This window comes from Elephantulus edwardii, unplaced genomic scaffold (assembly GCF_000299155.1).
Source record: "Elephantulus edwardii isolate Elephantulus edwardi_28Jun2011 unplaced genomic scaffold, EleEdw1.0 scaffold00255, whole genome shotgun sequence".
NCBI classification, from domain to species: domain Eukaryota; kingdom Metazoa; phylum Chordata; class Mammalia; order Macroscelidea; family Macroscelididae; genus Elephantulus; species Elephantulus edwardii.
Genome location: NW_006400005.1, coordinates 2,945,163 through 2,958,080, shown reverse-complemented (window position 1 = coordinate 2,958,080; position 12,918 = coordinate 2,945,163).

Sequence of the window (12,918 nt, the reverse complement as noted above, 5' to 3'; positions counted from 1 at the left end):
CTTTTCAATACTGCTTGCTGTAAATGAACAAATTGTCATGGTTGTTCTATTTAATAGTCTCCTTTTGAGCTTCATTCCTGTGAATTAAACTATTGAATCTAGTCAGGTTTTCTACAATTATTTTAAACTTACTGAGCTTCTAGAGGAGTAAACTGGAGAACTATACTAAATTATTGATACATGCATCATCATAGTAAACATCTCTGGTTCTCCTAATCCTACACACACACACACACACACACACACACACACACACAACAACAACAACAACAACACACACACACACTGTCATGTTGCTGTTATGTGTCATCAAATCACTTGCGACTCATAGAGACCCTATGTACAACAGTTCTGAACCCTGCTCTATCCTGTGCCAACCTTATTGTTTATGACACTCTTATCCCCATTACCCCAGTCACTGAGTCAATCCATTTCATCCAGGGTCTTCCTCTCTTGTTGCTGTCCCTTCATCCTCCCAAGCATAATGTCCCTCTCCAAGGAATGGTGCCTCCTTGCAACATGCCCAAAGTGTGTCAGATGGAACTTCAGAAACCTTGCCTCCAAGAAGCAGACTGGTTTCACCCTTTCAGAATGAACATGTTTGTCTGCCTAGCATTCAATACTCTTCTCCAGTACCACAGCTCAAAGTCATCATCAACTCTCCTCCTATCTTCTCTAGTAACTGTCCAGCTTTCTGATGCATAACAAATAATTGCATAGACCATAGCCTGGATAACGTGCACCTTAGTCTTCAGACTGACATCTTCAGTTGTTCTTCAGTACTCAGAAGAGGTTCCTGACAATAGATTTTTTTCCCAATATAATTTGTCTTTTGATTTCCTACCTGCTGATGCCAAGACTGTTGATTATGGAGCCAACCAAACTGAAGCTGTTAATAATTTCAATCTCTTCATCTATTATGATGCTGTCAATTGACCCAGTGGTGACAATCTTTGTTTTCTTGATGTTGAGCTTCAATCCATTTTGGAGGCTGTAATCTTTGACCTTCTATAACAAATGCCTCAGGTCCTCCTCAGTTTTTGGCAAGCAACATTGTGTCATCTGCATAATGGAGGTTGTAATATCGTTCTTAAGCATTTATAATGTGTTTATAGCAGGTTTAGCTAGAGTTAGTAAGTATTCACAAAACATTTATACAGGTTTTGCTACTTTAGTCAAGGAAGGGTCATAGATGATGCCTGTTAAGAACTCTCAAAAAGAAACTCAAACTCCTTACCACTGAGTCAGAACCAACTTATAGATGATACTTTAGTTGCTTTTCAGGAGTCTGTAAATCACTTGGGAGGAGACTGCTCTTCTCTTTCCATTGGAGTTGCTGGTAGATTCAAACTACCCGAAAGACAGGTGTCTGGTTTTGAGTAAATAGCACAGTTCCCTATGTTCTTAAGAACAACAAGAGGAAATCTTCCTCCCCTTTTTCTTCAACCAGGAGCAGTTTTGTCTATGAAGGGACATTTATCAATGTCAGGAAACACTTTCGGTTGTCAGAACTGAGAAAGAAGGATGCACCTATAGCCTACTGGTCAGACTCAATGAATGCTGCAACACACAGGGCAGCCTTCAAGGCAGAGATCTGTCCAATCTCAAATGTCAGTAGTGCCAATATTGCAAATCCCCTTTCATCCCTAAAGCAAGTAACAAGGATTCTTTCCTACTTCCTAACCCACTTTAAACTTCTATGACAATGATAACTATTAGAACTGTTGAATATATTTGCTCCCAAAGCAAACTCAGCTATATATCTTTACTTTCTTTTTAAAACCAGAAGATTATGTTATAATTGAAAAGCATATGCTCCACAATATCACCCCTGAGATGAAGCCATTTAGCTATCCACAAATATGAACCATGCTGAGGTGAGAATTGAATTCTCTTCTAAAACACACACTTCTGCTGACAGAGAAAAACTAAATTAGAAGTATGAGATGTGAATGCAGTAGAAATTCGGTTCTAAAATCTGGTTATGAGTATGACCTACTTCGTGGGAGATTTTCGGTTTTGATTTCCAGAATCTGTGTCTCCATCAGCACATGAGTCTTCTTATCCACACATCTCCTCGGCCATATGGTGCTCTTTTGGAATGACTGTCATTTGCTTCTCTTCTTTAGAAATATTTCTATTCTTTTCACTGTCAGAAAGAACCAAAGTCTTTGAAGAGGAATCTTTAGTCCAAATGCTTTGCTTACTAGTAGTGACCTTTGATTTTTCTCACTAGCTCTCTTATCAGAATAATATACCTTTTATGGTAACAACAGAAGCATAACCCTGTTGGTGATGTTTAGGGAATATGTTAAGTATTTGAATATAGTAAAATGAATGGATTCAGTATTCATTAGGGTTAGGATATCCATAGTTATTTTATGTGAAAAGTTAACAGATTTCTCTGCACAGAGTTTGTGTTGTAGGGGAAATGTATAAGAAAGGCTAGGAGTACTTAGAAGAGATAAGAATGTGGATTTCTAGGAAGTTATTGAAACTCTATGAACCTTGATAAATATCAATAGTTGTAGAGGGGCTTCAGGCCTTTTGTTCATAGAGTTACTATGAGTCATACACAACTTCAAGGCCATCAACAACAAAAACAACATTGAACTTTAAATCTCAGAAGCATGGAAGAGGAGTGTTTGTCAATGTTTCCCAGGACTTGGATAGTTCAACTGAAAAAAGATTGAAAAATTACTAAATCCTTCTAAGGACAAAATTAAACAAATGATGGAAATGAATTCCATATTATCATCAGAAATGCCAGCAGTAGAACAAGAGAGAACTAAGATTAATTAAACATAGAGTCGACATCAGTGTACCGAAATGGACCCTGGTGACCCCCCAGACAACCTGCACTGTCCCCTGACTTCCATTTCCTTTCAGATTTCCTCTTTTGAATGCAGTTCTTGAGCTTAAACTTATACTAGGAAGCAGAGGTGAAGTATTCTGCTCTGTTTTTTCTTCAGGATGACTTCACCTTTGCATCATCTGTTCTATATGCTCAAGACTCATTAAGAATTACTGCATCTGCTCTTGAACTCCACACTTGTACAACTCCTATCTAGGTGTTTTTCTCTCCACTGAAATACACTCAGTCATTATCTATAGGAAGATAGCCTTTCTGATATTTAATTGATATGTTATAGCCTGCATACAGCCTGACTACCTCTAAGTCAGTTTCAGAACACTGTGGTACGAGCAAACCAATGTCACAGGGGTTTTATTTTATATAATAAGAAAATATTTTCAGAAAATCTGTCCTCATCTCTCTCCAACTATCTCAAAAGGCACACAGTCTATTGGAAAGCCTCACCTCTCTACCCCAAAACTATATCCAAACTCAGTTTTTGTAACATTGAATCCCTCCTACAATCTTTCTTGATCCAGTATACTCTGCATCAAATGCTCTTCTGTATATTCTAATCAAAATTAATGGAGGCTTTAAAACCATTGTTTAATTACATGAATTAAAAAAAACACAAAAGCTTTAATGCCTCCTTTGGGGAGGACTCACTACTTTAAAAAGTCATTTTAAAAATAAAGGTCAACATATCCATATTTCCCTTTAGAATTAACATATGCACACAAAAATAATGCATTCTGTTCTTATGGGGAAAATTATCAAGTTTGTGTCAGATCATCAAAAGTACATATACACAGGACTGTTATTCTGGTAGCTCAGAGCAAAGCATTTCAACAAATCCCCTGGAAAAAAGTGATTCCATCTTTAAATAGCAAGCTATTGTACAGCATGCTTGAAAGGAGAGAAGGTCAGTGCCAGAAAGGAAGACATTGGATAAGATAGACTGATGCAGTAAGTGTGGCAATGGGCTCAGGTGTGTCAGAGATAGTGAAGTTTGCTGAAGATAGGGCAAGGTTCATAAACGTTGTTCATAGGGTAGCTCTGAGTCATAGTCAATTCAATAGCATGTAATGACAACAATCATCCTATAAGCAAGCTTCTGAAATATTTTAAATGGTACTAATTGTCAAAGCTACAAAGCTGATCTTTTTTGTTGGTGCCTAAATGGCACCAATCATCAAGAAAAGTAACAGTTCTCCATACTTTAGAAGGATCTTTTCAGCAGGAAGTAGCTAAGAGAATACGCCATCCCCTTTTCCTTATGACTCAGGGTGAAGTCTCTCTCAGGGAGGAGTGATAGGGAATGGCAAAGGACACACTGACAAAGAAGATTAATCAGAACTGGCTTTGACAAGCACTGTGGCATTTGGACAAGGACAAACTGGGAGGAGGGTAGAGAGAATAGTGCAACATAAAATATAGAAAAAAAAAGAAAAAAAAAAAAGAAGGATCTTCATACCAAACCTTCTGTGAGCTAATCCTCTAGATCATTTGCTTAGAGTGAAGTGTTCCATTGAACCTTTGGAGAAGCCAGATTACAGACACATTTCAACTCAGAGAGTATGCTAATGTGGTTAGGATCTCACAGATGAGGAGCAGAGGCCAGGGCTTGGCGTAGAGCATGGGAGACATATAATCATGCCAAATGTCAAAAAAGACTTTGTTATTTGTTACTGAGTGAATGCACAAGTATATTTTTTTAATTATGCTTCATTAATGTACATTTTTTTACCCTCTCCCTTCCTCCACCCACTGAATTAGTCAACCCTGTGATTTCTCCTTCTCCTCACCCTTAGTCCCCCTGCCCTCTCTTCCCAGTTTAAATGTCCATACAGATCTCACTGGTTACCCTTCTGTTCTTACAATAATGATCTTATACAGTATATGTTCTTATGCACTTGAGTTAGTTCACTAAGCATAATGCTCTCTAGCCTCCCCCATGTTATACAGTACTATTCAAAATCATTGCTCTTGGGTGCTGCATCCATCATGCTTCCATCACATGAATGTACGAGTTTCTCAATCCAGTCATTCCTTGATGGACATTTAGGCTGACTCCATGTTCTTACTATTGTGGATAATGTTGTTATATACATCAGTATATAAATCTCTGTTTATTTCTCTCTTTAGTTTTCCTTGTGTTGTCTTCCCAGCATTGATATAGCTGGATTATATGGAATCTCTATGTTCAGCTCTTGAGGACAAGCCAAAGAACTATCCATAGACGAATGGAACAGAATTGAGAACCTAGAAAATAACCCATCTATCTATGGTCAACTGGCATTTGACAAGGAAATAAAATGGATCAATTGGGGAAACTACAAACTCTTTAACAAATGGTGCTGGAGAAAAACTGAACTTATACCTGTATAAAGATACAATAGGATACACAACTAATACTACACACAAAAATCAAATAAGATGGATCAAAGACCTAGGGGAAAAGTTCAAAACCACAAAGATCATAAGAGGCAAAATGGGACAAAACTTAGAAGACCTGGCCTATAGTATAAAGAGGCTAGAAAATACAGCCAGAAGTGCACAACCAGGAGAGTATAATATCGATGAATGGAACCTTTTAAAGATGAAGCCCCTGTGCACCTCAAAAAACTTTTTCCAATAGAAAAGAATGGACTGGGGAAAAATATTTGCCAATGTCATCTCAGACAAGGATCTTGTAAAAAAACTTTACAGAATACTACAGGGCCTCCAAAAGAAAAAGCCTGATTACACAATGGACAAAAGATATGAAAAGATGTTTCATAGAAGAAGACATTTGGATGACCAACAGACACCTGAAGAAATGTTCAAAATCATTGACAATAAGAGAGATGCAAGTTAAAATGACAATAAGTCACTGTTTACCCTGGTTGCAGTGGCAAAGTTTAACTAGACAGAAAGCATCAGTGTTGAAGAGGGTGCAGAGAAATTGGAACTCTCATAAATTTGTGGTGGGATTATAAAAGGCACAAGTGTATTTTGTAAAGGAAAGTTTAGGTTTTTGAAAACTCTTTACCTTTAAAATTACAAAAATGTTACTTTAAATGATACAATTAGTACCTTAGAAGTTCAAGGAGTAGAGAGATTGAGTTAGTGCTGGAGCAAGAAGTTTGAATAATAAGCCAAGAAAGAATTAAAATCTTAACCACAGGTCGTAGAAAATCCCTTATATACATTGCGGGGGGTGGGGGGAGATGTAATTTTAAGAAAATATTTAAAAATATGTTGACATTCTAACTCATGAGTACTTGTGAATGAGACTTTATTCCAAATAAGGTCTTTGTAAATGCAATTAGTTAACTTTAAGTCATAACTGAGTAAGACAGAACCTAACCTCATGTGAAAGAGAAGTTACATAGAGACAGGAAAAACACCATATGAAGAGAGAGGCAGAGACTAGAGTGTAGTTTCTATGAGCCCAGGAAATACTCTGTGAGAGATAAGGAAAGATAAAGCCTTCTCGAGGTTAAAAATACAAATTCAGGATTTTGGCTGGGAATGTCTGTGCTTCATTGATTATGCAAATGTGTTTGACTGTGTGGATCACAACACACTGTGGCTAACTCTGAAAAGAATGGAAATCCCAGAACACTTGTTTGTGCTTATGCCAAAACTAGGCTTGGACCAAGAGGCAGCTGTCAGAACAGAACAAGGAAATACTACATAGTTCAAAATCAGGAAATGTGTATGCCACGGATGCATCCTATTTCCATACCTTCTTAATATATATGCAGAACAGATAATCCAGGATATTGGGCTCTATGAGGAGGATTCAGGATTGGAGGAAGACTAATCAACAGCCTTGCTTGCTGAAACTGAGGAGGACCTGAGGCATTTGCTGCAGAAAGTCAAGGACTGCAGCCTTCAAAATGAGTTGAAGCTCAACATCAAGAAAACAAAGATTCTGACCACTGGACCATTTGGCAGCATCATGATAGATGGTGAAGAGATTGAGATTGTTAATAGCTTCAGCTTACTTGCTTGGCTCTGCAGTTAACACTCTTGACACCAGCAGCCAGGAAATCAAATGATGAATTGCATTGGGAATATCTACTGGCAATGATCTGTCCGGAGTACTGAAGAGTTATGATGTAAGTGTAGAAACTAAGGTATGACTGATCCAGGCCATGGTCTTTGCAATTACTTGCTATACATCTGAGATCTGGACAATGACTAAGCTTGAGAGAAGAAGAATTGATGTCTTTGAGTGCTGGAGAAGAATAATGAATATACCTTGCACTGCTAGGAGAACAAACAAGTTTATCCTGGAGAGGGGAAACTAGGCTACTCCTTGGAGGCAAGGATTTTGAAGTTCCCTCTGACATATATTAGGCATCTTGCAAGGAGGAACCAGTCCTTGGAAAGGGATATCATGCTTGGGAGAGTAGAGGTACAGTGGAAGAGAAGGTGACCCTGGATGAGGTGGATGAACTCAGTGACTGGGGAAATGGGGGTAGGTGTGTCAGAGACAATAAGGTTGGCTCAGGATAGAGCAATATTCAGGGCTGTTGTACATGGGATTGCAATGAGTCAGAGTCGGTTCTATGGCACATAACAGCAACAACACCATGTTCTCCTCAAAGACTGTAGGGTAGATTTTCCCTTATCTCTTGGGCTCATAGAAACTTGACTCTAGTCTCTGCCTCTTTCTTCATGCAGTACTTTTCCTCTGTATGTCTCTCCTCTTTCACATGAAGTAGGGTCTATGCTCATCAGTATGACATCATGTTACATAATTATATTTCTTAGAAACTAAGATATAGACAATTTCCCCCTCTTTTCTCCATTTTTCAAAGATGTTTCCTTGCAATCTAAAAGGCGCATGTTTCAAATTGTCAGCTGCTCCGTGGGAGAAGGATAGGCAATCTCTCCATATGATTTACTGCCTCTGAAAACACATTGAAGTGTCAGCTATGGGTCAGTTCTCACTCTATGGAACTCCATAACAACAACACAGTGAATACATATACATTACATTAGAAAAAAAAAACAAAGTTGAATCCTATTTAAGACAAGATAATGATTTAGTTCAAAAGCTAAGTTCTGCATCATTCTCAATGAAGAAAGACTAAAAATGCATTCCCTTTGTAAATGGAGAGGAGTCAAGATTGCCACTCCTATTCACCACTCCTATTCAATATTGTATTAGAAGTACTTACTAAGGCAATAACACAGGAGAAAGAAATAAGATGTATCAAAATTAACAAATAGGTGGTGAAACTGTTGCTGTATGCAACAGATGATATGATAGTGTACACAGAAAACTTCAAAGACTCAGCAAAAAACCAGTTAGATTAAACCAATGGAATAGAACTGATAACCCATAAATTAACCCATCTACCAAAGACTTAAAACCTATCAAAAGGAAAAGTAACAACCTCTTCAACAAAAGGTGCTGTCAAACTGGACATCTGCCTGCAGAAAACTGAAACAAGATCCATATCTCACACTATAAACAAAAAGGAACTCAAGGTGGATCAGAGAGATCTATTGGTAAAGCTCAAAATCATAAGGATCATAAGATGCAAAATGGGACCAAACTTAGAAACCCTAGCCTATAGCATAAACAGGCTTGCAAATATAGTTAGAAATGCATAACCAGGAGAGGATAAAATCCACAAATGGGAGCTTCTGAAAATTAAGTCCCCATGTGTATCAGAGACTTTCCCCCAACAGGGTGAAAAGAAAACCTACTGGGGAAAATCATTATTGCTGTTCTTAATTGCTGTTGAATCAAGCATGACTCATAACAGCCCTATGAACAAAAAGCCTGAAGCCTTTCTATAACTATCATAATTTATCAAAGTTCATAGAGTTTCCAGAGGCATGTTGTTTAGGAAGTGGATGCCACTTCTGCTTCCAAACTATGCTGATTAAAATGATACAGCCCTCATATGCACATTTTCTGACTTTAAATCCCCTAGTTCTGTTCAAACAGCTGCTTCTTGGCCTACGCACAGGTTCTACAAAATGTTTTCTGTAATTTGTTATGATGCACAAAGGAAAATGTCCAGTATCTCTCTGGTATTCTCTGCTTTCAGCAAGGATTCCTATGATATCAGCAATAACATTCCTTGTTCTATGACTTCTTCTGAATCAGGCTTATATTATATGCCAGCCTCTGCTGACATACTGCTGGAACCACTTTATTGAAGGATAGTGAAACAGAAACATGAAAAACTATATAGAAATTCTATTTATGTATGGGTAAATAAACTACAAAGAGTGCCAACAAAGGAGGAAAGGAGACTGTTTCTTGATGTGCTGCTTAAATTTCCACTTGTGCATGCATTATGTCTTTATTTAAAAACCAATATTTAGTTCCTATTTTTCCAAACTTTTTTCTTTTTTATATTTAAAAATATCATTAAAACCTGGCTGCAATAAATAATAATAATTACTTTTTTAAAAGAGAGAAGAGCTTTTTAATGACTGAAGACTGCATTAAAATTTACAAAAGCCCTAGACAATGACATCTTAGACAGGATCTTACAATGAAAGTCTATGCAATACTGCAGGACCTTTACAAGAAAAAGACTGATAACCAAATTACAAACTGGGCAAAAGAAACTTCACAAAGGATAACATTTAGATGGCAAATAAACACTTGAGGAAATCTTTAAAATCACTGGCCATCAGAGAGATGCAAATCATAACAGCAATTACATATTAACTCACTGGTGGAGTTTGTTTTTCAATATGGCTTTTTTAGTGTAGATGGTTGACTAAGTAGAGGGTGGAACTGTGCAAGTGAGGTGTGTTGGTCTATCCAACAAAAGGGATTGGCTATCTACCATTCCACAAGGAGATTGGCCAGGCTCAGTAATATCCAAGAGGATTGGGTAGTCCCATCAATAAATTGAACAGCTCTAGCTGCAGAGCATAGAAATTTTACCCCCACCAGAAGGAATTCTTCCCTTACCAAATGAGTCTTCACCGAACCAGAGAATAGAGATGTCCCCCAATCCAGTGAAATATAGAACCCATTTTGCAATGGCAGCAACGATGGCTGAACTGGAGAACTGGATGTGAGATGGGACTTTGGGGTAAGGGAAGCCAACATTGGCAGGGCTGAGAACTTGGGAACACTTAGACCCATGAGGCTCAAGGCTGAGGTGCATGCATGCACATTTTGGGAGCTATTTTGACTGCTGCTATTGTTATATGCTGTCAAGTCACTTGTGAATCATAGCAAACCTAGGTACAACAGCTCTAAACAATGCTCTATCCTGAGCAAATCTTATTGTCTATAACAGACCTACTTCCATTACCCCAGTCACTGAGTCAATCCATCTCATCCAATGTCTTCTTCTCCTGCACTGTCCCACCACCCTTCCAAGTATGATATTCATCTACAAGAACTGTTCCCTTCTTTCAATATTCCCAAAGTATATCAGTCAAAGCTTCAGAATCCTTGCCTCCAATGAGCAGTCTGCTTTCACCCTCTCCAGGATGAGCCTGTTAGTTCTCCTAGCAGTTGATGGTATATTTAAAGCTCTTTGCCAGCACCAAAACTCAAAAGCATCAATTCTTCTATTCTCCTGGTCATTGTCCACCTTCTAATACATAACAAGTAATTGTGAAAACCATGGCCTGGATCAGGCACTTTAGTCTCCAGACTGACATCACTGTTCTTTAGTGCTCTGGAGAGATCACTGACAGCAGATTTTCTCAGTGCAATTTATCTTTTGATTTCCTGGCTGCTGGTACCAAAAGAGTGTTGACTGGGGAGCCAAGCAAGCTGAAGCTGTTAACAATCTCTATCTCTTCACCATCTATCATAATGCTGCCAAATGGCCCAGTCGTCAGAATCTTGGTTTTCTTGATGTTGAGCTTCAGTTCATTTTGAAGGCTGCAGTCCTTGACTTTCTGCAGCAAATGTGTCAGGTCCTCCTCAGTTTCAGCAAGCAAGGTTGTGTCATTTGCATAATGCAGGTTGTTGATGAGTCTTCCTCCAATCCTGACACCACATTCCTCATCAAAGAGCCCAATCTCCCAAATTATCTGTTTCACATATAGGTTGAAAATGTATGGAAATAGGAAGCATCTGTGGTGTACACCTTTCCTGCTTTTGAACCAGGGAGTATTTTCCTTGCTTTATTCTGATGACTTGCCTCCTGGTCCAAGTACAGGTTTCTCCTAAGCACAATAAAGTGTTCTGGGATTCTAATGTTTCTCAGAGTTAGCCACAGTGTGTTGTGATCCACATAGTCAAACACATTTGCATAGTCAATGAAACACAGATAGACATTCCTCTGCCAAGATCCATCTAACATTAGCTATAATATCCCTAATGCCACAGCCTTTTCGAAACCCATCCTGGACTTCTGAAAGTTCTCTGTTAATGTGCTGTTCCAGTTGGGTTTTGGATAATTTTCAGCAAGTTCTCCCTTGCATGTGATAATAATTATATTGTTTGATAATTTCCACACTCTGCCAGGTCACCTTTTTTTGAGGAATGGAAACAAATATTGATCTCTTCCAGTCAATTGTCCAGGTGGTTGTCCTCCAGGTTCTTGGCACAACTTAGTGAGTGCATCCAGGACAGTGTCAATTTGTTGAAATATGTCAATTGATATGCTGTCAATTCCTGGGGCCCTTTCTTTTTTTTTTCCAGTTACCTCAGAGCAGCTTGAACTTCCTCCTTCTCTTGATCATGTATTTAATGAAATTCTTCTGTGTCAGCCAATTAATTTTGGTACTGAATTTTAATTAAGCACTTTGGCCATGTTGATTAAATTGGTAATTAGTTGCAAGCTGGAAACCTCTTGTTTAATCCAATCAGGACTTGATGGGCAATCCTTTGTGTTTAAAAGATGGTTGGACCCTGGAACCTGTGGCACACAGGTCCGGTGTGAAGACTAATTTGTGATTAAAGTTGCATATGAAGTTGGCAGTTTGTTGCATTTAAGGAGAACATTGTTCTAATTGGTACAGCACTTGTCTGTCTGTTTGCTGGACTGAGATATTGTGTGGGTTACTGTGATACTGAAAGCTAAGCCACTGGTGTGTCATATACCATAAGAGTTTCCTATGATGGATAGATTTTAATAGGAGCTCCCATATTAAGATAAACTAGGAAGCAGGATTGTCCATCCACTTCTTAATAACAGGCCTTTTAAAACCCTGTGAATAGTAGAGGAACACAGATAGCTGTAGTGTGTATAGAGTAAAGATTGGAAGTCAGTTGAAGTGAGGAAAAACAGTGACAAACATTCTTTAATAATTGAATATGGAATTCACATAGCTTGATATTGATAAATTGAAAATTATAAAAAATGAAATGAACACATGAACATCAAAATACTAGGCATTAATGAGAGGAGACAGACAAGCTTTGCCCACTTTGAGTCAGACAATCATATGGTATTTTATGCTTAGAATGAAAAATGGAGGGGGGGGATGATGTTATATTCATTGTCCAAAAAAGTCCATTTCAAGTTTCATCATTAAATGCAGTGTATGAGTGATAGGATATTAACCATAAGCATAAAAGGAAAACCCATTAACAATATACAGTCCCACATCCAAAGGGAGAGAAATTGAGAATTTTTACCAAATCTTGCAGTCCAAAAATTGACCATACGTGCAATCAAGATGAGTTAATGATAATTGACCGAAAAATGCAAAAATTGGTGACAGAAATGCAAAAGTAGGAAACAGTGAAGAAAGAACAGTAGTTAGAAAATACAGGTTTGGATATAGCAATTAGTCTGGAAATAGAGTTATTGAATTTTGTATTTCCAATGATTTTTTCATTGCAAATACCTTTTTAAAAAGACACAAATGATGACTTTACACAAGGATCTCACCTAATGGGCTGGATAGGAACCAGATTGACTACATCTGTGGAAGAAATCACTGAAGAAGCTCAGTATCAGCAGTCAAAACAAGGCCAGGGGCAGACCATCAATTACTTATGTGTTGTTGTTAAGTGCCGTTGAGTCGTAGGCAATTCATTGTGACCTTATGAACGAAAGACTTGAATACTTGTATAACTTTCATCACTTTTCCACATTCATAGAGTTTCTGGAGAGAGAGAAGAGAGG